The sequence below is a fragment of the Nilaparvata lugens genome, chromosome 12 (assembly GCF_014356525.2).
Source record: "Nilaparvata lugens isolate BPH chromosome 12, ASM1435652v1, whole genome shotgun sequence".
Taxonomy (NCBI): Eukaryota; Metazoa; Arthropoda; class Insecta; order Hemiptera; family Delphacidae; genus Nilaparvata; species Nilaparvata lugens.
The window spans coordinates 4,058,349-4,082,811 of NC_052515.1; the positions used below are offsets into that span (position 1 = coordinate 4,058,349).

The window sequence follows — 24,463 nt, forward strand, 5'->3', positions numbered from 1 at the left end:
GTAGTTTTCACATAACTCACAATACCTGAAAATACCCCAAATAGGACACCCACCCCATAGGCATTTATTATTTACAGCAAAACATGCACAATATCAACAACATCAAAAACAAATATAAATCAATTCAACGTCTTTTGAGAATGAAAGTAATTCGAGTCCTTTCACTATCTATCACTTCACATCAATAATTCCCAGTTATGCACTTTTCAATGTTTGTAGTTTTCACTTTATATAAACTCTTACACTAGAGTGCCTCTATTTTGTAAAAATATATCTTCTTTTCTGCGTCTTCTATCTTTTTCTTCTTCCCACTGTTCCGTTTGAGCAGGCATCCTTTGGCGTTGTCTGTCTCTCTCTCTCCTCCATGTCCTATAAAAAATACAAACTACCATTAAAATCATAACAAAATAGTAAGCCTTAGCCACTTTAGATAAATGGCGACATATGCGCTGAATTTATTTTGCGCATCTTTAGAAAATACATGGCCTCTTATGGAGAGCGTTTATTTTCGACAAACAGTACAACAGGGGACGTCTATCAACCAGCAGCAAAAGAGCCTTAGCATAAGGGCCAAGCCAATGAGGCGTTTTAGAGACGAGTCGGCAGGGCAGGAAGCTCTCCGTTGGCTGATCATCTGATTCCCGAACGCCAACCCAATCGGAGAGCTTCCTTCAATGCCGAATCGTCTAAAAAATGCCTCATGTAGCTTGGCCTTAAGGTCCCAACTATACTGGCGACATATGCACTGAATTATTATTTTGTGCATCTTCATAAAATGCATGGCCTCTTATGGAGAGCGTTCATTTCGCTTTTATTTTATAGTTTTAGTTATTAGACAGGCCACTAACGGTAGGACAAGCATGTTTATCAGGCACACACACATGTTCATCATGAATATTTTGTCATCAACTAGAGGCTTCCGACATAGAATGAACAACCAATAACAATAAATAAACCACTGGAAAATTACAAATCACAATGATAGAAAAATAATTTAACCTCAAAAGAGCAGTGAGGAAAAAAAGATAGGAGACACAAAAACCTAACCTCAAAATAATTTGCTGGAAGCCTTTTGCTGATGACACAATAATATATGACAACATATTTATCATGCATTTCCTACGGTTAGTGACCAGCCTAAGAGACAATGCATCCAGCTAATGAGCTGAAAAAATCCGGCTCGTCTCAGACGCACGCATAGTGGGGACCTTACATGTGGTAAGTTAATCACTATAAGATTCAATAATAAATATTTACTATTGAGAAAAAAATTGTAGCTCATATTTCTACATAGCCTACAAACAATTTGGCAACGGTACGGTGCTAGAAAAGGATAGTGCTATCTGCTTTATCTAATGACAGACAATGATAGCGAATCAATAATAGTGAGATGCTGACTCTATAAGGTGAATGTGACTATAGCTGCTGCAATATGCACCACTCCACTCTGCAGAGCATCTGTGCAGTCAATATAGTAACAATCACTTTCAGCTGTCAACTGTCGGCATTGGTTCAATGGAAAGCATTCATGCTATTTGCTGACAATTGCAAGTGAATCAACAGCAGACAGATCTATCATAAAAATGAGACACCAGTTTCGGTTGTTGCTACACCACAATTACTTTCAAACAATACATTTGCTGGAGATTGAAAATATGAAACGAAATAAGGATTATAGTGGAGTGGTGCTAATAAACCATTCTGTTTTCAACATTCATTCACTGTATCTACCGCAATATCACTTCAATATCATTATTTCAAAGTTTGGCCCATAGTACTTCAGCTGGATTCGCACATATCAGTATCAGTGAACGTGACCAGCACAGTGGACATATAAATCCCATGAATTGTGATGAGACTATTCACACGCAGCCCAGCGGAGCCAGTATGAATTTATGAGAATAATATTGTCACTGTACTGGACGCGTTCACTGATACTGTTATTTGGGAGTACTGCTTTTGTGCTCACTGTTATGCCAGCACCACACTCTCGCCAAGTCACTTGCCAAGCGGTGACATAGTAGTCATTCACACTGACCAAGTCACACTAGCCCTTGGACCAGTTATAGAATAGACACGGCCTATTGTATATTCATACTGTAAGTCGATGAAGCCAACATCTACTGCCATATCTCCAAATCGTGACATCAGCATCAGATAGAAAACTTTTCTGTAGAGTTTGTTTACATTTCCATAGCAGATTGTGTCTATTTCAGCGGGAGCGCAGCTGGAGTTTACCATTTTAATGAATAATAATTTACATCCTTCTGAAATAGACACAATCTGAAAGTTTTCTATCCGATGATGAGGTCACGATTTGGAGATATGGCTTCAGAGGCTAGACTTCCCAGCGTGTCTATTCTATAACTGGTCTAAGCACTAGCCAAGCGGTGGCATGGTAGTCATCCACACTCTCACCAAGTCGCTTGCCAAATGGCTCGCTGTATACATATTATATGGACGTAGTGAAGCACTACCTCCGTAAACAAGCCTTAGTGCATTCGTGTGACGTCAGCACAGGTAGGGCTCCTACACCAATAGAAACACTAGCTGATATAGATCATCTGAAATCATTGAATTTTTATTGGTGTAAGAGCACTATAGTGCTGACGTCACACGAATGCACAACGGCTTTGTTTACGGAGGTAGTGAGTGAAAGCGATGGTATAGTAGCCATGCAGTCTGGCGCTCGTCGTCATTTGTACGCACTCGGCAAGAGTGCGTACATCGCTCAAGTTACAGTCACAGTTCAACAAGCCAAGTAGTAGCATTGGTACAAGTATAGTGAGGTTCATGTTATAATGGCAGTGGACAAAGATAAGAGAACAGCATTGCCACTGCCTTCTATAGAGGATAGCTGATACCGGCATATCTGATGTAATATTAATATAATAAGCTTTTATATATTAAAGATTACATTTTATTCGTCAAGAAAATATACTTTTCAATGATCGAATAATATTTTTTTATAAATAAGTTCGAATATTTTTTAAATAAATTTTTTATATTACTACATTGTTATAAAACGATCTGGCAACATTGCGGAGATAGAAAAAGATAGCGCTATCTGCTTTGTGGAATGATAGACAAGGATAGCAAAACCAACATTAATCAAACGTGGACCTCACAAAAAACGAACAAGAACAACCACAACATGATATAGTATCAGCACAATATGATACAGTATCACCACACATGATACAGTATCATATCAACTTGATACACAACATCATGATTTGATACATTCGCTATGTGCTTTGTCGAATGATAGACAAGGATAGCAACACCTATCTTAATCAAATACTGCCATTAAAACGTGGACCTCACTATTGCAAGTAGTACAGAGTTGGGCAGAGCCGATAGACGGGTTCGGGAGGGTTATAAAGCCTAGGTTTCTCTGAACCACGCAGCGTCATTGCGTGATGCGGGATGCGCGATGACGTAATCACGCAAAAGTCTGCTGCAGCTATTGCTACGGATGTGTTTTGTCTGACTTCACGCGAGCAATTCTCTGTGATTCCCTCCAATTCAGCAATGCGTGATCCCTGTGCGCGACGCACTCAAGTCTGGGATCCCAGACTTCAAGTAATGAACGGTTCAACTTGGGAAAAAATCTTCAATGTTTTCAATTCAGTTTGGAATTTAGTTTTTAATGTTAATTTTTGAAAATTATATCAGTTAAATGGCGGCCATCAGCAGAAATACACTGATGTAGCGTATTTTTGAAGTTTTAAAACGCATTTTGGCACACTGCGATTGGTAAGGCCTGGATCTATTGTCTAATTCGCTCCTTTAGTTCTTCCAAGGTGTGTGGGCGATCTTTAAAAACTTTTTTTTATAAGGTAACCTCATAGAAAAAGATCGCATATTAAATCGCACGCTTAAATCGATTGAGCGTGCTGGCCAAAGTTCTTTGAGAATGGCAATGTCACCTCCCAGCGTTATGTGACAATGTGACAAACGTTTCTGCACTCCAAATTGGAAGAACTTGCTGAGGAACATGACTTGGGAGAAATATGGTTTTAGCAGGATGAAGCTATTTCAATGAATGTGTTGGGACAAATGTTCACAGGGCGGCTCATCTCACTAAGGGTGGACTTGAGGTGGCCGGTACGCTCACCCGATTTAAGCATATGCGATTTTTGTATGAGGTTACCTCAAAAATAAAGTTTTCAAAGATCGCCCACACACCTTGGAAGAACTAACGGAGCGAATCAGAGAAGAGATCCAGGCCTTACCAATCGCAGTGTGCCAAAATGCGTTTTAAAACTTCAAAAATTCGCTACATCAGTGTAATGCTGCTGGTGGCCGCCATTTAACTGATATTATTTTCAAAAATTAACAATAAAAACTACATTAATTTCAAACTGAATTGAACCCATTGAAGATTTATCTTCTAAGTTGAACGGTTCATTACTTATAACCCTTCCAAACTCGTCAATCGGCTCTGCCCCATCCTGTATAAATAGCTGGTCTAGTCCATATTACATTGGGGCACCAGTGAGACACCAGGTGTCCGAGTGTACACCAGTCGGAATCTAGAACCTGGTGACAGGACACCAAACGATCAGGTGCTTGGTAACCCACTGGTGTCCTGATGTAATATAGGTCTAAGGCTTGTATAATTATTACATTAGGACACACACCAGTGGGTCGCCAGAGAACAACCATTGCAAAGCACCAGGATTGATGGCCGGGCTGGTGACCCTATTGTGAGGTCCACGTTATAATGACATTAGAGAAAGATCGGCGAACAGCGTTGCCGATTCTCTGCCTTGCCGCTACATTCTATAGAGGATAACTGATACTTGTATATTTTATTATCTAATGTAATGTCAACTGTTCATTCTTGTTAAAAATGATAAATTATATTTTATTCGTCAAGAAAAATATATTATTAATGATTAAATAAAAAATGTTCATAATTGAGATCGAATATTCTGTTAATAAATTATATTTCTACCTTGTTGAAAACGTCTAGCGGAGCTAGTAAAGGATAGCGCTATCTGCTTTGTCGAATGATAGACAAGGATAGCAACATCAAAGTTAATCAAATACTGTCATTATAACGTGGACCTCACTATAGTAGAATTGCTAATAATATTGTCGACACTGACCTGATAATGCAGCGTCCGCTCCATCTCATCTCTCACTCTAGCAACACCAACCAAATGACAATCCTCCTCCATGCAACCGCTCAGAACTCACTTCGCTCGCTGTGCTCTTCTCCTCTCCTTTCACTCTGCTCACTGCAAACAAAAATCGGACACGTTATGATCCAGTCAGGTAATTAACATCAATTAAATTAAAGATGAAAACAAACAATCATAGCCTATCATAATAGTCAACTACACATTGTAATCAATCTTCGTATCATTTTTTGACAGTTTTTTTAAACTTCGTTATTGTAATTTATATTCAATGAATAGATAAAACATTTATAGTAGCATTGAAGTGGCTTGACAAAATTTGTATATCATTGAATAAATAAATAAATTGATTGATATATATTGTCAGTAAATGACACATGCCATCACACTGGTCGGCCTATTCTCTGCACGCTGCCAAGTTGGACGAATCGTACTGTACAGTTTCTACTGCACAATAATGCTATAATATGAATGAATTATCTTCAAGACATGAAACAACCAATTATCACATAGCAATCATATACAAACATCAGGTCATAATATTATAAGAGTAAGTTATACATCAATAATATTAATGCATCATACCGATCAATTTTATCGGCTTTATATTCAAGTTAAAACCAATCCTTGAAATTTTTAATTGTAAGTAATTTTTCAAAAATGGTAAGCCATACTGTTCACGTTCTAGTCCAGGTCTAATTATATTTACATCAAAATTGAAATGACTTCAAAATTAAATGTTTCAAAGTTGAAACATCTTGAGAAAAATAAAATACGAGTGTTAAAAAAGTACTTTGATTTTCAATTTTTATCTAGATAGCCTAGTACAAAATAATAATTATTGAAGTCTACAGACATCGAACTGTTTATTCAAACATTAAACATAATAAAAATGATTCTCATATAAAAATTTAGGAGTGAAATTTTCAATCAATTTTGTACAAACAATATGTTTAAAATATAAATAAAATGGACTAGATTATGATGTAGCCTACCTGATTGGAACCAGTCTGGAACTTCATCCCTCAGTGGTGAGATGGTGGTGGGGGGAGAGGTTGAAGGCTGGACCACCTTATCAACTACTCGTTCAACCTGAAAACATAGACCAACACATTAGAAATTAATTACCAAGTCACAAATCAAGACAACACTGCATTCTTCATCAACTCAGAATGTTTGTATTTGAAACTGGGAAAAAATTTAAAGTACAGAGACAGAGTAGAGGGTTTCTACTATATTTCTCCACATTGAACATGTTATCAATAAGTGAATAATAGAAAAAAGTAAATTCGTATGGCTTTTGTTGGTGGGGAGTCCCTTGCGGGAAGGTCCCACCGCCTGAACAATTTAATTTGAGCCGTCAATGGGCCTTACGACTGTCATACTTCAGCCGGGACCGTCCCGGGTTATTATTAGTGAATAAAAAGTTGTTATTGACATGAAATCCTAACATGACAGTTACATAAACCTTGGGCATAAACAGAAATTTGGGACTATATTTTTCGAAACTGTGTTACAAATAATAATGGCTGTGCCTGTTTTTCTTTCATATGTATGTTTGTAATTAAATTAATTGAATGAATAAACACCATCAAAATCTTTAATATTAGGCTATACAACGACAGAAAGCATGGATATATGTATCTCACTAGTGACTTGATTATATCGTAATCTTGTATTCAATCAATCCTGTATTGCACAAGAACCGGTTAAATTTAAATCATGATTAATTTCACGAGAACCAATCAGAGAGGTCTATTTTTCGAAAAAGCCTTCTCTGATTGGTTCTGATGAAATTAATCATGACTAATATTTAACTGGCTTATGAGCAACCGGGTCTAAGAATTGCACAACATCTAGTAAAGTACCACAGGCTGAACAACGTATTGAATGCAAGCGCACATCTACAGTGCACATTGATTAAAAGCCGGAAATCCTGAGCTTATTGAAAATTTCAAATTCAATCGAATAAAATTGCAAGATTCAGCCCGCTTGGACAAAAGTCTGTTAAATTTTAATGTTGATTAAATGACACTTGAACTAATCAGACAAGTCATCTCTTCAGAGAAGCCTTTTCTGATTGGTTTTTGTTGCATTTAATGCTTGTTAAAATTAAACAGACTTTTGTGCAACCGGGCCACAGAGGCATGTGACAAGACTCACCTGTCATGCCCTACTTGGAGGCTTCGGGCGACGACAGAAGGGTGGAGTGACGTCACGATGCCCGCCCAGCTCACATCAGCATCCAGGCATCCACCTCCTCCAATCTCATTCATACCTACAACAAATAATAAAATGCATTGAAATTTATAGAACTCTTTTTTCAATTATGTAGGAGATTTACAAAATCTATTGTATTCAATAAATTCTATACTATAGTGATTAATATAAATACGAGTTCATGCCATGAAATAGAAATACAAGTGGGCTTAATTTCATGCAAACTAAACCAATCCGATTGTCTTATCCAGTCTTCTTTTTCTTTGCTGAGGTGATGCCCACATGACCACCAGGCTTGTGCGTGGGTAATGTGACGGATGATAATGAGTCGACCTACAGCTCAAGGTGGGCTCCGAACCACTGGGAAGCGATTCAATTATATTTAGAGGAGTCGGCTCTTCTAGTGGTGACCCTTACAACGGGAGTAGCAGACGGATGGATCTTATCCTATCGAGAAACTGTCCAACTTCAACACACAAGCTTAAGGTTCAATTCCTAAGCGACGACGATGTAGCCGCGCTGTATTAACGACTGTACTCTATTACTATATTTTATTGTACTCTATACATGTCGACTACGGCCTACAATAATACAAAGCAATAGACTAAAACTGTTAGGCCTACTACAGCTTGAAGTCGTCGCTTAGGAATTGAACCTTGACTATCATTTTAATAGTAAGTAGTCTACTAGCGAGTCAACTAGACTTCCCTCTGGCATTAGGGCTGTGGAACAGTCTGAAAATAACGTTTTACTGATAATATTTTCAAGTTTGTCGATTTGGATATCTTGTTATAAACATTAAAAAAGTTTTATCTGATGATTGTGTTATGAGCGTCTCAAGTTTAAAATTTTAAAACAGATAATTTTGTAAGAGATAAATTTATGAAAATGTTTACATTCCTCATAGTATTGTTGAATAAAAAAATGAAAACTTCTATAAAAATATAACATTTTGAGTTACTTAATTTTTAAAAAATTATCTCATATAAAATAAAATCTTTTGAAAAAGGTTTCCATCAACAATACCATAAAGAATGTACCATCGAAAATTCATGAATCAAACTCTTAACGTATTTGAAATGATCAGTTCAAAATTCAAACTTGAAGCGCTCATATCACAAAAACTAATCATCAGAAAAAAATTCCAGAACATGTTTTTTTAATTTTGATAACTTGATGAAATACAGATCGAAAAACATTGAAAAATATCACCAATAAAATATTGTTTTTTTTAGTAAGTTACAAAGCCTCAAGTAGAAGCCGTACTCAAATAGTAGAAGTGGAAGTCTCCTAGTAATAAATTTCGAACCCATTATCAGACCCATCCGATTATTAAAACTGTATACTTATAGTTAGCCTACCTATCACTCCCCTTGAGAAGTTCCTTTCAGATTCTAATAACTGATTATAGTATTTAGACTCAAGGATATAGGACTGAATTTACAAGAACCCTGAACCTAGCGCCGCAGTGCAGGATGGTGTCTCACAGCTTGGCGTTGTTGTTATTTGAGATGGGTGTTTGGCTTGGCATGTTTGGTTTGGTTTTGGCATTGCAGGATGACTGTTAACGGTTGCCGGAAGATCAACAGCTGGGTTTTTTCGTTATTTTTCGTGATAGAGAAATTCTGATTGCAGATTCGTTCTCAGCGACCCCAAGTTTAGCCTTAAGGCTCAGAATGTCAACAATGTTTTTAAATAATTAAAAATCATCATGAAAAGTCATTAATATGTTAGTACACCACGTTTCTGGAAACTTTTTACTGGTGACTGGAGTTATTATTGACACACAAAAATCAAAATAATCATGAGAAAGAAAACTGCTGATGAACGCGAATAAGACCGCCACTCCATTGTTCTATTGTCTCGGCTGCTTGGCTGAGCCTGGCTGGAGGGATCAAATAACCGACTGGATTGATCTTTCGTCTGTCCGCTAGGCGGAACTACGCCGACCATTGCTGGGTGGAAGAGCTTACTGCGGCCGCTCGCATTACCACCAACGATGCTATTATTTGCTGTCTCAGCGCCTAGTCCGAGTCAGACAAGCATCCAGCCTGCACTGCGGAGCTAGGTTAAAAGCTGGAGGAATATCTCAGTGTATGTACTAGTCAAAATATTTTCAAATAGTAGTAAGCCTAGTATTAAAGTAATTTATTATAAATGTTACTACTATTTATTTCAGTCAAGTCAGAATGAATAGAATCTGAGATCTTCAATTATTAATGTCAGACTTCAATTATTAGTAGAAATAAAGGCATGAATTATCATTACTTATATATTGATCAACCGAAAACCGAGAATGTACTAATAAAATCCGAAAATCATATGTAAATGTATCAAACTTGAACATGAAGCTGCTACTTTAATAATAAACTATAAAACTCGTAGCCTTTATTGAGAGCGCGCTTGTTCAAGCTAATGCTCGGTTAACCTCAAAATAAACCAAAGCCTCTACACAGGTTGTGAACCATTCAATTTCAAGTTTAATCTTCTTGAAATTCGAAAAAAGAAAATAAACGTTTAAAAACGTTAATGTTTGACAAGTTTGTACAAATTTTTACAATAAACGACGACCAAATTAGGTCTGAATATAAAATGACGCCGTCTATCCAAGAAGCTGGTCAATAAAGAAGGACAGAAGTATGAAGTAAGAAGTAAGTATGAAGTAGAATAAGCCTACAATTAACATTAATAGGCTCACAGTTTTCCTTAGCAGCGTTTCACTTGTGAGCAGAGAACAAAGAATATCAAACAATTACTCACCATAAGCTCAAGAACTATTTACTAAAACTTTATGAAACAACCGAAAACAAACCGTATTAATTTTAATTGAGCACCATTTTTCAAGAAGAGAAGCCTACAAATGAATAGTAATAAAGCCGATAATGCATATCACTCATTAGTATCAAGCAATGTCTTATCGAAATATACCTAGTATTATTGAAAATCAACAGAATATAAACTCCTATTAACTAATAAGATATAATCAAATCAACTTATATCACCAAGACTTTGAATATTCTTTAATATTATCTAAAATCTTCAATAATAATATCGAAAATAAGCAACCGGCAAATAACCTCAAATAATATCACAATTTCATCGCATCCAAACGATTGTATAGCCAGAATTATTAAAGCACGCGGAGAATTTGATGCTCTAAAAAAACTGAACAAAAAATAATAACTGATAATAATAGCTAAAGTGAATAAAAAACGAATTAAATAATACAAAATTCAAATGATTGAAATAACACTTTACGAACCTGACAAAAATTTTTGAAGCTCAACTCACGGCTTGATATACAAACACATTCACACAGCAAAATATAGTTCTAAGTTTATTTGAATTAATAGAAATAAAGATTTAAAGTTGAATTTATAGTTATTTATTCAGAAAAATATATGAATAGTAATTAATTTTTTCAAAATTCTAACCCTTCATACACACACACGAAAGAACACAAAAGACAGGACGAGGTGAGGAACACTGAACATAGACAAGCAACAGGTGGTTAGATAGAGTGCCTACTGTTCTTGTGCTCGCCAATGAAAACTTGGATGAAATCACGGTATTTAGATAATAAATATCTTATTTATTAAAAAATTAATTTATTAACTCTATTAAATTTATTTATTCTTCTTCTATTCTACCGTGAATGTAATGACCCATGAAGCTACCGAGTCAGCTGACTGAAGATATTATGAACGCACTGGCATAATCAAGCTGTCTAGATTTCAGAAAACTAACCTCAAAAACATAAACATAACCAACAAATTGCAATAAACGTTTCTATTTTAATTTTTTAATATAAAAACTCAATAATAATAATAATAAATGAATATTTTGAATTGTATGGTAAATTATCCGCAAAAACAAAAATTAAATTAAAACCCCTTCCTAGCTCAAATACTATTGTAGAATAAATGTAAGGAAATTGAAAAATCAAATGGAATCAAGTAAGTCTATTATTTAACGACTTCAGCTAATGAAAAAGTAAAAAAGTACATAGTACAAGACGTTAAGTAATAATAATAAATTGATAACTATCTATACCTCTATTCATGAACGGTACTGGTGAGATCATGTTTCACTAATAACACAAAACTTTACTTGCAATTTGACTACACGGCTAACAAAAACACAACCCCTAAATTAAACACATCATTCTGTAACACAGTTAGTAAACTTATTCGCGATAATACAATAAATAATTAGCATAAAGCTTGATAAAAATAAATAAGACTACGATTAGCAATATGAGAAGCAGTCCGACCAGACCAGTTAATACAAGAGAAAAGAACACTGCTTGAATCAAGAGAAAGCTAGCTTGCAGTAAGCTCTTAGTGAGAGCCCTATTGGCTTGTGACAGCCAATCAGAGAGCTGCTTCTATCAAAACATTCTATGACCTTCTTTAACCTTCTCCAACCAAACAAAATTTCAATATGCTTAACCTCTGAATCGAAATCTGGTTTAATAGAATCATGAATCATTTTATAACCAGAACTACCCTTCAACCGAGAGCCTATTGATCACAATGCAATGAATTTGAAAGAATATTTTTCAATAAAAACACTAGTTTCAACTGAATAATATAAGAAGTGATGATGAGGGTTAAATTCATTTCCTACCTTGATTTCAGCCCATAGAAGAATCACTTTTCACTAACACAAAACTCATATTTACAGCAAATATTATCACTACCACATAATAAAATACATAGCAAGATGTATTTAATAAACATATTCGTCACAATTAACACATTATTTAACTAAATAAATAAGACATTTGCAAGGGAACAACTAGCATTCAGCCTATCTTTGAAGAAGTGTCATCCTGAACTGACAAGTAACAAGACAAGTTGCAAACTCCACACTAGACATCGTCTAGACAGCCAATCAGAGAACGGCATTTCGGTCACGTGGTCGTGACGAGTCGCGACGCCTGGCGACGCTCTGTGGCAGTCACCTTCAACCACAACTAACCAAATTTCAAGATGGCTTGAATCTATTTGCTAATTCTACAAATCAACTTCAAAATAATTTCACTACCACAAAATTACTTTCCCTTATCGGAGAGCCTATATCTAATGGATATAAGATCCCTCTAATTATTTTAGGAATTTTTGAACACTTTCCAAGAGCTTTACTAGAAATTTGAAGAGAATAAAAGTGAAAAATGAATATTTATTAGCTGAAATATGCCAGAAAGGCCAGCGGACATCTTGAAACCAGGTAGAGGTTCGTGGGTAAAGTGATTCCAAAATCCTACATCAATACTAGATGAACAATGAAATGAATTCGAAATACTAGCGTTCTACAATAAACAAGAATTGGCTAATGTATTACAATTTATAGCATGAGGGATGAGTTATGATTGATAATTAATACATTCATACCTATATGAAGACCAGTCTGCAAAGGCGACTATCACCGACACGAAATTAATCCTATCTATTTCACAGCCACATTAAAGATAATCCAAAATAAAATACATACAAGGGAGCGCTTAATAAACATAATTATTCTTGATAATGTACTGAGTAATTAGTGCATTACTATTTGAAAAGTAATAAGAGTATAGCGAGAGACAAGCACTAGCATTTCAACAGACAAGGAAGAACGGTCGACTGGCGTGTTGCAGGTTGTAGCAAGCCAAGCAAAGCTCTCTCCTTCTACTACTGAAGTCAAATGATCAAACTACAAAATGTCGAAAATCTCTGTCCTATGAATTCGAATCGCCACAAAAATTATTCCACTACCTAAAAATTACTTCCCCTTATTGGAGAGCCTGTTTTTAATATGAATAGGAACCCCCAAATTATGATAGGATTTTTAAAAACATGTCCCAAGTTGAAACAATGATTTTATTAGTGAAAATCTAATTAATTACCAAAAATATACCAACAACCAAAAGGCATGTTGAGGATAGTTGGTCCCTTTTCCCACATTGGGAACTACTGGCCTATTCTGATCTACAGTTTATTACGGGGGCAAATGATTATTTCTGAGGTGAAATATCATTTGTGAAACAATCATGAAGCAGTCTTTTGGGCTGGTCTCTGAACAAATTCAAGATGTCCTAAATCGTTTAATAAATTATGCAAACTAATGAAAATAATTTTCGCTAATGTTAGTTAGTATATGAAGTATGTTACTAATCGAAGAATACTACAATTTTATGTCATTTTTGCTTATGTTCACTTTCTTATTTAAAGCTATACTAGCATGTAAAAATTGAAATCTTCAATTATTTTTGCTAGACTTTGACAATCACTGTACTCTGTAACTGTTATACTGAGTACCGGTTGCACAAAAGCCGGTTAAATTTTAATTGAGCTTAATTCCATGAGAACCATTCAAGGAAGCCGTCTTTAAAAAAAACACCTTCTCTGACTGGTCCTCGTGGATTAAATCACGGTTAAAATTTAACCGGCTTTTGTGCAACCGCCAAGACTATAAAACTGTGAACTGGGTGCCGATTGCACAACAGCCGGTTAATTTTAACCGTGATTAAATCCACGAGGCGTTTTTGAAAATACGGCTTTTCACGGCTATGGTTCTCGTGAAAGTAATCACGGTTAAAATATAACCGGCTGTTGTGCAACCGGGCCTGTAACTGTTAATTTAACTGCAGTAAATTTACAAGCGGCTTGTGCCAAGTTGGATACTTTGTGTGCAGGTGAACAGGTTTTATTTTAATTATGAAAAATGATATTATTATGGTCAAATATTCAAATAAAATTCAAATAATTATGGCAATAGCTCTCGGAATTTAGACAAACCTATATCAATACTGTTCTAAATACAATATCTACTGAAAACAGCGGTGAACAGCAAATAAACTAGAATCTTGAAAAAAGCAGCGCTTTTCTCTGTAGGGGTTCACTCGACACAACATACAACAACTTCATGATAAATTATGCAGATGCAAAATATTATAAAGATAAAAGTATTATAACCTTGTACTGTACATTCTCAGCTGAAGCAATTACAAACCTTGTACAGTACTCTCAGCTGAAGCAATGCTTTCTATGAAAGCACTCGTTGATCAACACATAATACATTTCATACAGCTTTTAGACAACATTTCTAATATCTGACACAATATTGATCCAGCAAAATCACTTCACATGGAACTGTGAGGCTCATATTACACCAAGCCACCAGTGGGACGCCAGAGAGCAACCATTGGCGGCCGAATGTAAAGCAAGTTCAGACACCAGGATTGGTGACCCGAGTGAGACACCAGCCGGCCGCCTAAATCTGGTGTCTCGGCTGGCGACCCTAGTGTAATTATTTATTTATGGAAACAGGATTTCTCCCGGAAACTGCTTTCATAAAACAATAGATAAAATTAATCACATGAGAATAATTGTAATGAGCGCAATAACAACTGATTCCCCGCGACTCGCTCGGACACTTAAACCGGAGCGACCCACTGGTGGCCTAATGTAATACGAGCCTTTAGTGAGGTCCAAGTTATAATGGCAGTGGAAAAAGATAGGGAGAGAAGCGTCGCCGATTAACTGCCTTGCAACTGCCTTCTATACAGGATAGCTGATACCGATATATCTGATGTAATATAATATTGATGGTTCATTATTATAAAAAAATATTTCATCATACTCCATTCGTCATTTTAATTATATTTAATAATAAATTTTCATAATTACGTTTAGATACTCTGTTAATTATATTTCTACATTGTTGAAAAACGATCTGGCAACGTTGCAGAGCTAGAAAAGTATAGTGCTATCTGTCAAAAATGATAGGCAAGGATAGCAACACCAATGTTAAACAAATACTGCCATTATAACCTGTTCCTTATTTTAAACATGAAATTATTTTGTGAGACATCGGGGACAATACGATCCCAAGTGGATTCTAAACTAGTATTATGATTTGATGAAAGATAGAAACTTTATATTTTTGGAAATTCATTGACACATTTTTGAGTTTTCACTGTTAACGGGTGAGCCCAAACGAATTTTTCTCTTGTGCAACTAAAATGTCAAGTTCTAGGTTGCGAACCAAAGAGAATAATTAATTTTGATAAAATTTTTTGAATGAGAGTTGATATTGTGGATTTTTTCCTCAATTCCTAAAAACACAGTTTTATTTTTGTCACATCCACTTTTATTAAACTTATATACAGGACTGTAATTTCGTGTCAAAAAACAACTACAGCTGAAGATGTGTTGGTTTCAGCACGAAACTGCAGTCCTGTATACAAGTCTAATAAATGTGGATGTGACAAAAAGTGAAGTAATTTTGAAGGTAGGTCAATGACTGCAATGTTTTCAATAGATTCAAGTAATATTGATGGTTTGAGGTGGATTGCAAACCATAGAGAAGTGATTCAAATGCAAATAACTGAACTTGAAAACAAAATCACAGCTATGATATATTAATTTCATATGTAATTTATTGAATAAAAAAAAAATTGAAGTGTCATAACCACTCGTTTGTTGAATTACAGTAGCGAAATACTAGTATCAGTTGTTACAACATTCTCAATCCATGATCAGCGTTGTTTACTAGATAATTAATTAAAACAATACAGGATAGTTTCCAAGTGATTGTGTCAATTTCAAGTATTTTGAGGCAAGACAAATAGATGTCTATAAATTACATTTATTCACCTTATTTAGAAATAAAATAAAGTTATCGACCACAATAATAGACACAAACAGACATTGAACATTATTTAAGATTATCAGAGCGTCAATTCACTAATTTATTACTGCACAAGAGGCTATGTAATAAATGAAATATCGGCTCAGTTTCTAACACAATTCTACATAAGCATAAATAGAGGAATGGGTATGGGTAAGAAGAAAAACTCATTTAATATTATAAAATAATTCAACGATTATAGTTTTTTTACGAGATGTAGCAAGTCACTGAATATTTTCAATTGATAAATGAGGTAAAATAATATTTTAAGAAATCATTGAATTGTCGATAGCGAATAAGCTCTCCTTGGCTCAACGGCGTCTATTGCATTGGAAATTATAAATTCAATAGAATGAAAGAAAATATGTGGCAGCCAACAGCTAACTCAGCTGGCAGCTCCACAACAACACAAAAAAAGCCTTCAATTCTGCAGCATTGCATTCGTCATGCCGGCACCACACTCTCGTCAAGTCGCTTGTTAAGTGTCAAGCGGCTCGCTGTATACATATATATGGTGAGATTGAAGGCGAGCGGTGGCATAGTAGCCATCCACACTCTCGCGATCGTCGTCATTCGTAGGCACTTGTCAATAGTGTGGAAGCGGCATGATAAATGTAAGATTTGCAGTACTTTATAGAATGAAGCTACTGTTCAACTCACAAGTTTTTCGGTAGTGTTTCATCAACATCACTTAGCTCCACATCACATTCAACAATTTATAAGCACAAGAGCATTGTATGTAATCCAATTTTGTAATAGACTGCAAGGCCTATTATAAGCCTACAATAAATATTCAAAGCTCAATAGAAGAACAGAATACAATGTGAAGATAGAGAGGTATGTTACAACACTCACCAGCTGTCAACAGCCACACTTGAAGGCTCTGGTCGATGACTCAAGTCACATGAGGATGTCCTGCAGCTCATATCAGCATCGATGCATTGCACTGAGAAATTAATGTTGTCATGTATCTCCAGCCCCAGCTATCTAGAAGAGTTCATCCAGTTCATCCCTAAAGAAAATAATAAAGGCATTGAAATGCTGGAAAATTGACAGTCACATTTAAAATAGATTATTCGTTATCAACAGATTATAACTTGAAAAAACGGTAACAATCAGTATGGCCTATTGTGAGTTCCACGTTATAATGTTAGCAATGAAAGATAGGAGCATAGTTTTGACGATTTTCTGCCTGATCACTGCCTTCTATAGAGGATAGATGATACCGGTATATCTGTTGTAATATTAACCGCTCATTCCTCTTAAAAAATCAATTATATTTCATTCGTCGAAAACAAAACATATTTTTCAATAGTTGAATAATATATTTTTATAATTGAGATTGAATATTCTGTCAATTAATTATGTTTCTACATTGTTAGAAAATGATCTGACAACGTTGCAGAGGTAGAAAAGGTTAGCGCTATCTGCTGTGTCGAATAATAGACAAGGATAGCAACACCAATTTTAATCAAATACTGCCATTATAAAGTGGACCTCACTATAGAGTGACCAGATTTTGGTGACCCGGCTGGTGTCTCACTGGTGTCCCACTCGGCCGCCAATGGTTGCTGTCTGGTGACCCACTGGTGGTTGAATGTAATACGAGACTCAAAGCACAACTCAACTGATATAGTGAGGTCCACGTTATAATGGCAGTATTTGATTAAAATTGGTGTTGATTAACATTTGTGTTGCTCTATCCTTGTTTATCATTCGACAGAGCAGATAGCGCTAACCTTTTCTACCTCTGTAACGTTACCAGATCATTTTCTAACTATGTAGAAATATAATTAGTTGACAGAATATTTTATCTCAATTATAAAAAAATATTTAATTATTGAAAAATATGTTTTGTTTTTACGAATAAAATATAATTGATTAAATATCTTAAACAAGAATGAACAGATGATATTACATCAGATATACCGGTATCAGCTATACTCTATAGAAGGCAGTGGCAAGGCAGGGAATCGGTAAAGCTGTTCTCCTATCTTTCTTCACTACCATTATAACGTGGACTTCACTATAATGAGGGGGCAACAAGTGGCCACCTGTCCAACGGCAGTACAAAACACTTTTAAATGTATTACAGTTAACATACACCTAATTGTATGTGATACAAACATATTATGTAAAAGGGCAAGTATTATTAGTAGTATACATAGGAATTAGGAGAAGCGGCTGGCTCCGTGGTCGCGCTGGTTCAAAACATAGTGGAGCGGCGGGCGAAGGTAGAGGGTAGCGGAGAAGGTAGCTGAGAGTGTTGATAATAGATAATAATGCATGTATCCAAGTGCCTGTCCTCAACTCTAACTTGGCTGCTCCACACATCTGAATACATGCATACTTCTAAACACTCTCAGCTACATTCTCCGCTACCATCTACCACCGCTGCTCCACTATGTGCATAGATAATGCATAAATAAATCATTAGAGTCGGAGACCAAAACAACATAAATGTGAGTTAATTGGGACATGCTGAAAAGTTGTCAACCTTCCAACGGAAGTACAGAGTACTTGTAAAATGACAGTTGAATGCACACATTCAAAAAGTCAGAGCACATTAATACTAAATAGGACCTACACCGAAGCATTGACACTGTAAAGAAATTTATTCCATTAAGGAATAAGGATTTTATTGGATCAGTATAAAATTAATAATATTCAATATGTTCAACATACAGCCAAGCGCATCATCAATCGTTTGATCAAGAGCTGGAAGACCTTATCAAATTGATAAGAATATTGTTTGAGAAGGTAAAACCCATCGTTAAGCCTTCTATATTGGTCAAGGATTAAATTGAAGATTATTTTTATCATAAAAGGATACAATATTCTGCTTTTGCACTTCCATTTGAACACTTTAGCACTAAACTAATTCGTGTGGCTTTCTGCAACTAATCATAATACAAGAATAATTTAACGTCAAATTGGGCAGCGAATAAAAAATGAACAATTAAAAATCGAATATACAAAACCCAACCACTAAATATTTTGTTCCAAGTCTTTCGCTGATGACAAAACATGTATGACGAGCATGTATGTGCACACATGTTCAACACACTTGTCCTGTCGTTAGTGGCCACCCTAAGGAATTGTGCCTCCCAAGGCCGGGTCGCAATCAAATCAATCAGTTCACAATCATAATATTGAATAATAAAATAATTATAAATCAAAATGAAAAATCAAACTAATTTACCCATGATTCTACTTCTAAAACTAATTAATTTCAAAAAGCAATGACAGAAGGCTAGCAAAAGGAATTTGTCCTGAGTCGACTCATCACTAATTTGCAGTAGGCAAACTCGATTAGACCGAATATCTGATTACATCAATTCAGTTCATAATCGAAATGATCTAATGCAAATAAGGATGAGATCAACGAGCCTTTTCCCTTCAAGTTTGCAGCATTCTGAAATCACTTATCTAATCTTAAAAATCTAGGTGAGTATGTGTGACACTATAATATTAAACTATACATTTACTACATCTACCCTATATGAATGAACCAAAAATATAAATATAAAATCTCTTTTCATTGTATTGTTATCATTCATTTTCATAATTTCATTTGAAATTAGTTATCAGTAATCACTAATAATTAAATTCTTCCTATTTTCTTTGAAGCGCGTCAATTTAATAATTTTATCTATTCAGGCAATAATTACAATGCGGTTACATGGAATCAATTTTATAGAATCATCAGAACAAATTATTTATCAAAAGATATTCCAGAAATAACCCTCCCAGGAAATCTAACCATCTATCCAAGTAACAAATTATGAATTGGAAAGAAATAAGAAAGCCATCAAATCAATAGTAGGCCTATTCAAATAAAAGTTTATATATGTTCAACTAATTGAATACATTTCACAGTAGTTAATCATGAAAGATTAATCATTAACGAGAAAATAGACTCTATATTATAACGAAGTCTTCTTATAGGCCCACAATGTAATGGCAAGCAAAAACTGTAATATTTAAATAGTAGCTCTGAAAATTAACCTTCAATTTATTATGGATATTGGATGATTTAAATTTGAATTACAGAATGAACTGATAGATAAAAAGTGAAAAATAATATTCTAGTATAATCCGATCTTACCTGTCTGATATCAAAATGTATTCTGCTATGCTAAGTTCGTATGAAGTCAGTTCCAAATACCATGAACTTATTATGAGCACAATTGTTACAAATCACATTTTACAACCGATAAACTTTAGAATCAAACCACACTTCATCATATTCTAGCACTGAATTGAGAATTTTATTGTTAAATTCGACTAAAATGAGCACAAGTTACCACAAAAGACCAGCTTCAACATAAACCAGCAGCCGACATGTCCAATAATGAAGGTGGAAGATTTTGGGTTCAAAACTATCTATTACAGGAGAACCAATCACAGAAGCCGTCTTTTCAATAAAAGAGAAATCGCCTTTTCTCATTGGTTACCGTGCTCTTGTGCAACCGGGCCCGGGCCTATCAATGCAAAACTATTCAAAAACCCAATTACAGAAATCACTTCAATTAAACCATAAATTATAGCTAAAAAATCTTTAAATCCCACAAAACAGTATACAAACTAATAAAATTGGTTAAAATCAGGGGAAATATTCAATTCAATACGAAAAACAATTCCAGATATAACCCCCCAGCAAATCTAACCATCTATCCAGTAACAAATTATGAATTGGAAAGAAATAAGAAAGCCATCAATTCAATAGTAGGCCTATTCAAATAAAAGTTTATATATGATCAACTAATTGAATACATCTCACAGTAGTTAATCATGAAAGATTAATAATTAACGAGAAAAGAAATAAACTCTATATTATAACGAAATCTTCTTATAGACCCATAATGTAATGGCAAGCAAAAAACTGTAATATTTAAATAGTAGCTCCTGAAATTAACCTTCAATTTATTATGGATATTTGGATGATTTAAATTTGAATTACAGAATGAACTGATAGATAAAAAGTGAAAAATAATATCTAGTAGGCTATAATCCGATCTTACCTTGTCTGATATCAAATGTATTCTGCTATGCTGTGTTCGTATGAAGTCAGTTCCAAATACCATGAACTTATTATGAGCACGATTGTTACAAATCACATTTTACAACCGATAAACTTTAAAATCAAACCACACTTCATCAGTATTCTAGCATTGAATTGAGAATTTAATTGTTACATTCGACTAAAATGAGCACAAGTTACCACAAAAGACCAGCTTTCAACATAAACCAGCAGCCGACATGTCCAATAATGAAGGTGGAAGATTTGGGTTCAAAACTATCTATTACAGGAGACCAATCACAGAAGCCGTCTTTTCAATAAAAGAGAAATCGCCTTTTCTCATTGGTTACCGTGCTCTTGTGCAACCGGGCCCGGACCTATCAATGCAAAACTATTCAAAAACCGAATTACAGAAATCACTTCAATTAACCATAAATTATAGCTAAAAAATCTTTAAATCCCACAAAACAGTATACAAACTAATAAAATTGGTTAAAATCAGGGGAAATATTCAATTCAATACGAAAAACAACTCAAGTTGTAACCCCCACCACAACCACTACTGACACGACAGAAGTCACGTAGCCCTCGTTTTCAAAAGATAGGACAACCGGAATCAAAAATCAATATGGATGCCTCCATGCTATCGTTATTTTAAATTCCAAATTATGAGAAAATAAATAACTCAACACCTGAAAAAGGCGATAAATGTGCAAAAACTTATATAAGAAAATACATTTTGTGCATAAGTGGAAATAGGAATTTAATGTCAAATAATAAGGGCAAACCTTATTTGAACATTTTGAGTTGAGTTACGATTTATATGAAGAATTCATACTATACAGTATTTCAAACACAGAAAATAACAGCAATACATGGAGGAAGATGAAATGGCATAAATTGCAATGGGAAACAAATATTACTAAATAATCTTACCTTGACAATGAGTGCTTTGAAATATTCGTTGCTGTTTCTAATATATAGGCTCCCAACTACACTTCAATACTCAAACCTTTTTGGCACAAGAATAATTATTGTAAATATACTGTAATTGATCAATTGAAATCACTAAATTTATCTATTCATCCGACAACATTCAACAAGTCGACTGGCTTCAACATGAACTGGTCAAATTTAAAGATTGAAGGTGAATGAAAGAGGCAAAGGAGAAGAAAGAGCGGTTTTGGGTTCAAGACTCACCCCAAAATTCAACACGTAGGCCCAGTTGGAATTAATCACTATTAAAAAGTGGAACATGTTAACAGACAGTCTCGATGAGTGCACTGCCCCATTATGATAAGCTAAGAAATGAATGACGCATAAACGGCAAATAGTCAGCAGAATATTTTACACTGTCTTTTATTCGCTTCTTGGACATATTAGACAGACTATTAAGTTGGCAAATAATGCGAATTTGACAATTCAATAGTATGCAGACTGTAGATAATAATCTATAATAGAGGCCTGATAAAAGACAAATTTAGCCTATACACGTATGGAATAGGAAATTCACGAATGACGGCATCATAACGTCTTAACTGATTATCTTGAAATGTTGCATCAAGATTCTCAATAAACCGAGAATGGTTATAAGCCTATTTTAATATTTTCATTCTTCAAGATTTTAGCAGGTCAAGTTACTAATAAAACCAATGCTGAGAAAAACACATGATATTGTAGTTCTTTTAGAATAGTATCTTCCAATTATTGTATTGTATGTGTGACATTTGCTGTACATTGTGACGGAGGTAATGCTTCTGAAGACCTCAGAAGCGGTTACATTAAAACTTATTCTATTCTATTCATATAACATAGACTGACTAGCCTAACTTGTTTGCCAAGTCTAAATAACTGCATCAAGGTTACGGGTCTCGGCTTTAAATCTAAATTATAAAGATCGAATAAATCCGATTGAATTTATTCTATGTTGAATAGCAAAATATTTACAAGCATAATATTAGAAATTGTCCATAATATCAATTTACAAAACATTGATTTAGGTTATGTTAAACAAAACTTGAATATTTTCTATTACTTACTTCTATTACGGTACTTCAATAATTAGCTGCCAGAATGATAGTAGGTTTAGCTTCAAATTGTATATAATTATTTAATTCACAATTAAATTATTAATTAAAATCACATTATCACAAGAGAATCTACACAACAACTCAGCAAGCGAGCAACTGACAAAGTGACAATCGGAAACTGAACAACGAACTGAACTGAACAACGAAGAAATCAAGAAAGCTTTCTTAAAGATCCAGGAGGCAGCACTTGCGCCCTACAAAATGACTTTCTCTCTCGAGGAAACGAGGATCAGGCGCTGTTTCATTGATGAGCATTACATTTTTTTTGCCTATAGCGAGGTCCACGTTATAATGGCAATTGAGATAGGAGATATAAAGATGTGATATTAACTGTTCATTCTTGTTGAAAATAATCAATATTTTACTGAGCAAGAAATTATATTTTTTGATAATTTCAAAGAAAATATTTTGTCAATCAATTATGAAGTCTACATTGTTAAACTACGATCTGGCAACTCAGTTAAGCGATACCCTATCCTTTGTGTTTTGTGATGATAGACAAGGATAGCAATACCATTGCTAATGAAACACTTACCATAATAACGTAACCTCACTATAGTGAGTATTGTTCAAGTATATTGATAGAGCTACTTAATGTCCATTATTTCCCTTATAGTTACCCTGTAGATGGCCATGGCTACTTGAAAGTTCAAATACAGAGAATGACTAGCGGACTGGCACCCTTATTTTATATTTTTTTATTTCTGGGTACTATAGTCCATTCAAAATTAGCTGGACTTGCGGAGCAAAAAAATGGAGGGAGGTCATCCAGCCAATTACAGAGATAAATAATATTCATAGAAAGAAGTGAAGTTGCCAATTTTAGATTTCCCCTTTCAGAGAGGAAACTTGTATGCATATCAAGAGCACTCACTAGATTAGAGAACGCTGGCCGCTTTGGCACAGCAACATCGCGCCGCCGCTGTATCGCTTTTCTCAGCTTACCCCCTCAAGTCCACTAATTGTGTATTGACAATAGTGATACTCTTTACATTTAAATTTTGTGTAGTGAACCTATCAAAATACTTAAACGATACCTTCATTATTTGATTTATACTCAAGTATCTAGTATATAAATAGACTAGTCCTTCTTTGGATATAAAAATATTCTCAATAGAATGAAATTAAGTTTTCATTACCTTTGAAAAATCTAGTGAATTTTGTAGTTATTTTATGGATGGATAATGCATGTAGAACATGTATGCATGCATGTATGTGGGTACATACATGGATACATAGATACATCCTATTATAATAAGCAAACAATTCTGTATTATAAATCTGGATATTTATTTTCAACGGAT

At 34.8% G+C, this 24,463-nt stretch overlaps 1 long non-coding RNA gene across 1 annotated transcript; it reads right to left on the reverse strand.

Moving 5' to 3' along the window:
* Window positions 1-296: 296 nt before the first annotated feature.
* On the reverse strand, window positions 297-23,252 carry LOC111044231. Its single transcript, XR_005572602.1, has 6 exons — window positions 23,118-23,252; window positions 16,902-17,058; window positions 7,314-7,428; window positions 6,146-6,242; window positions 5,118-5,249; window positions 297-369 (listed from the first exon to the last, which is right to left on the reverse strand). It is a non-coding gene; the product is annotated as an uncharacterized LOC111044231 (long non-coding RNA).
* Window positions 23,253-24,463: the final 1,211 nt, after the last annotated feature.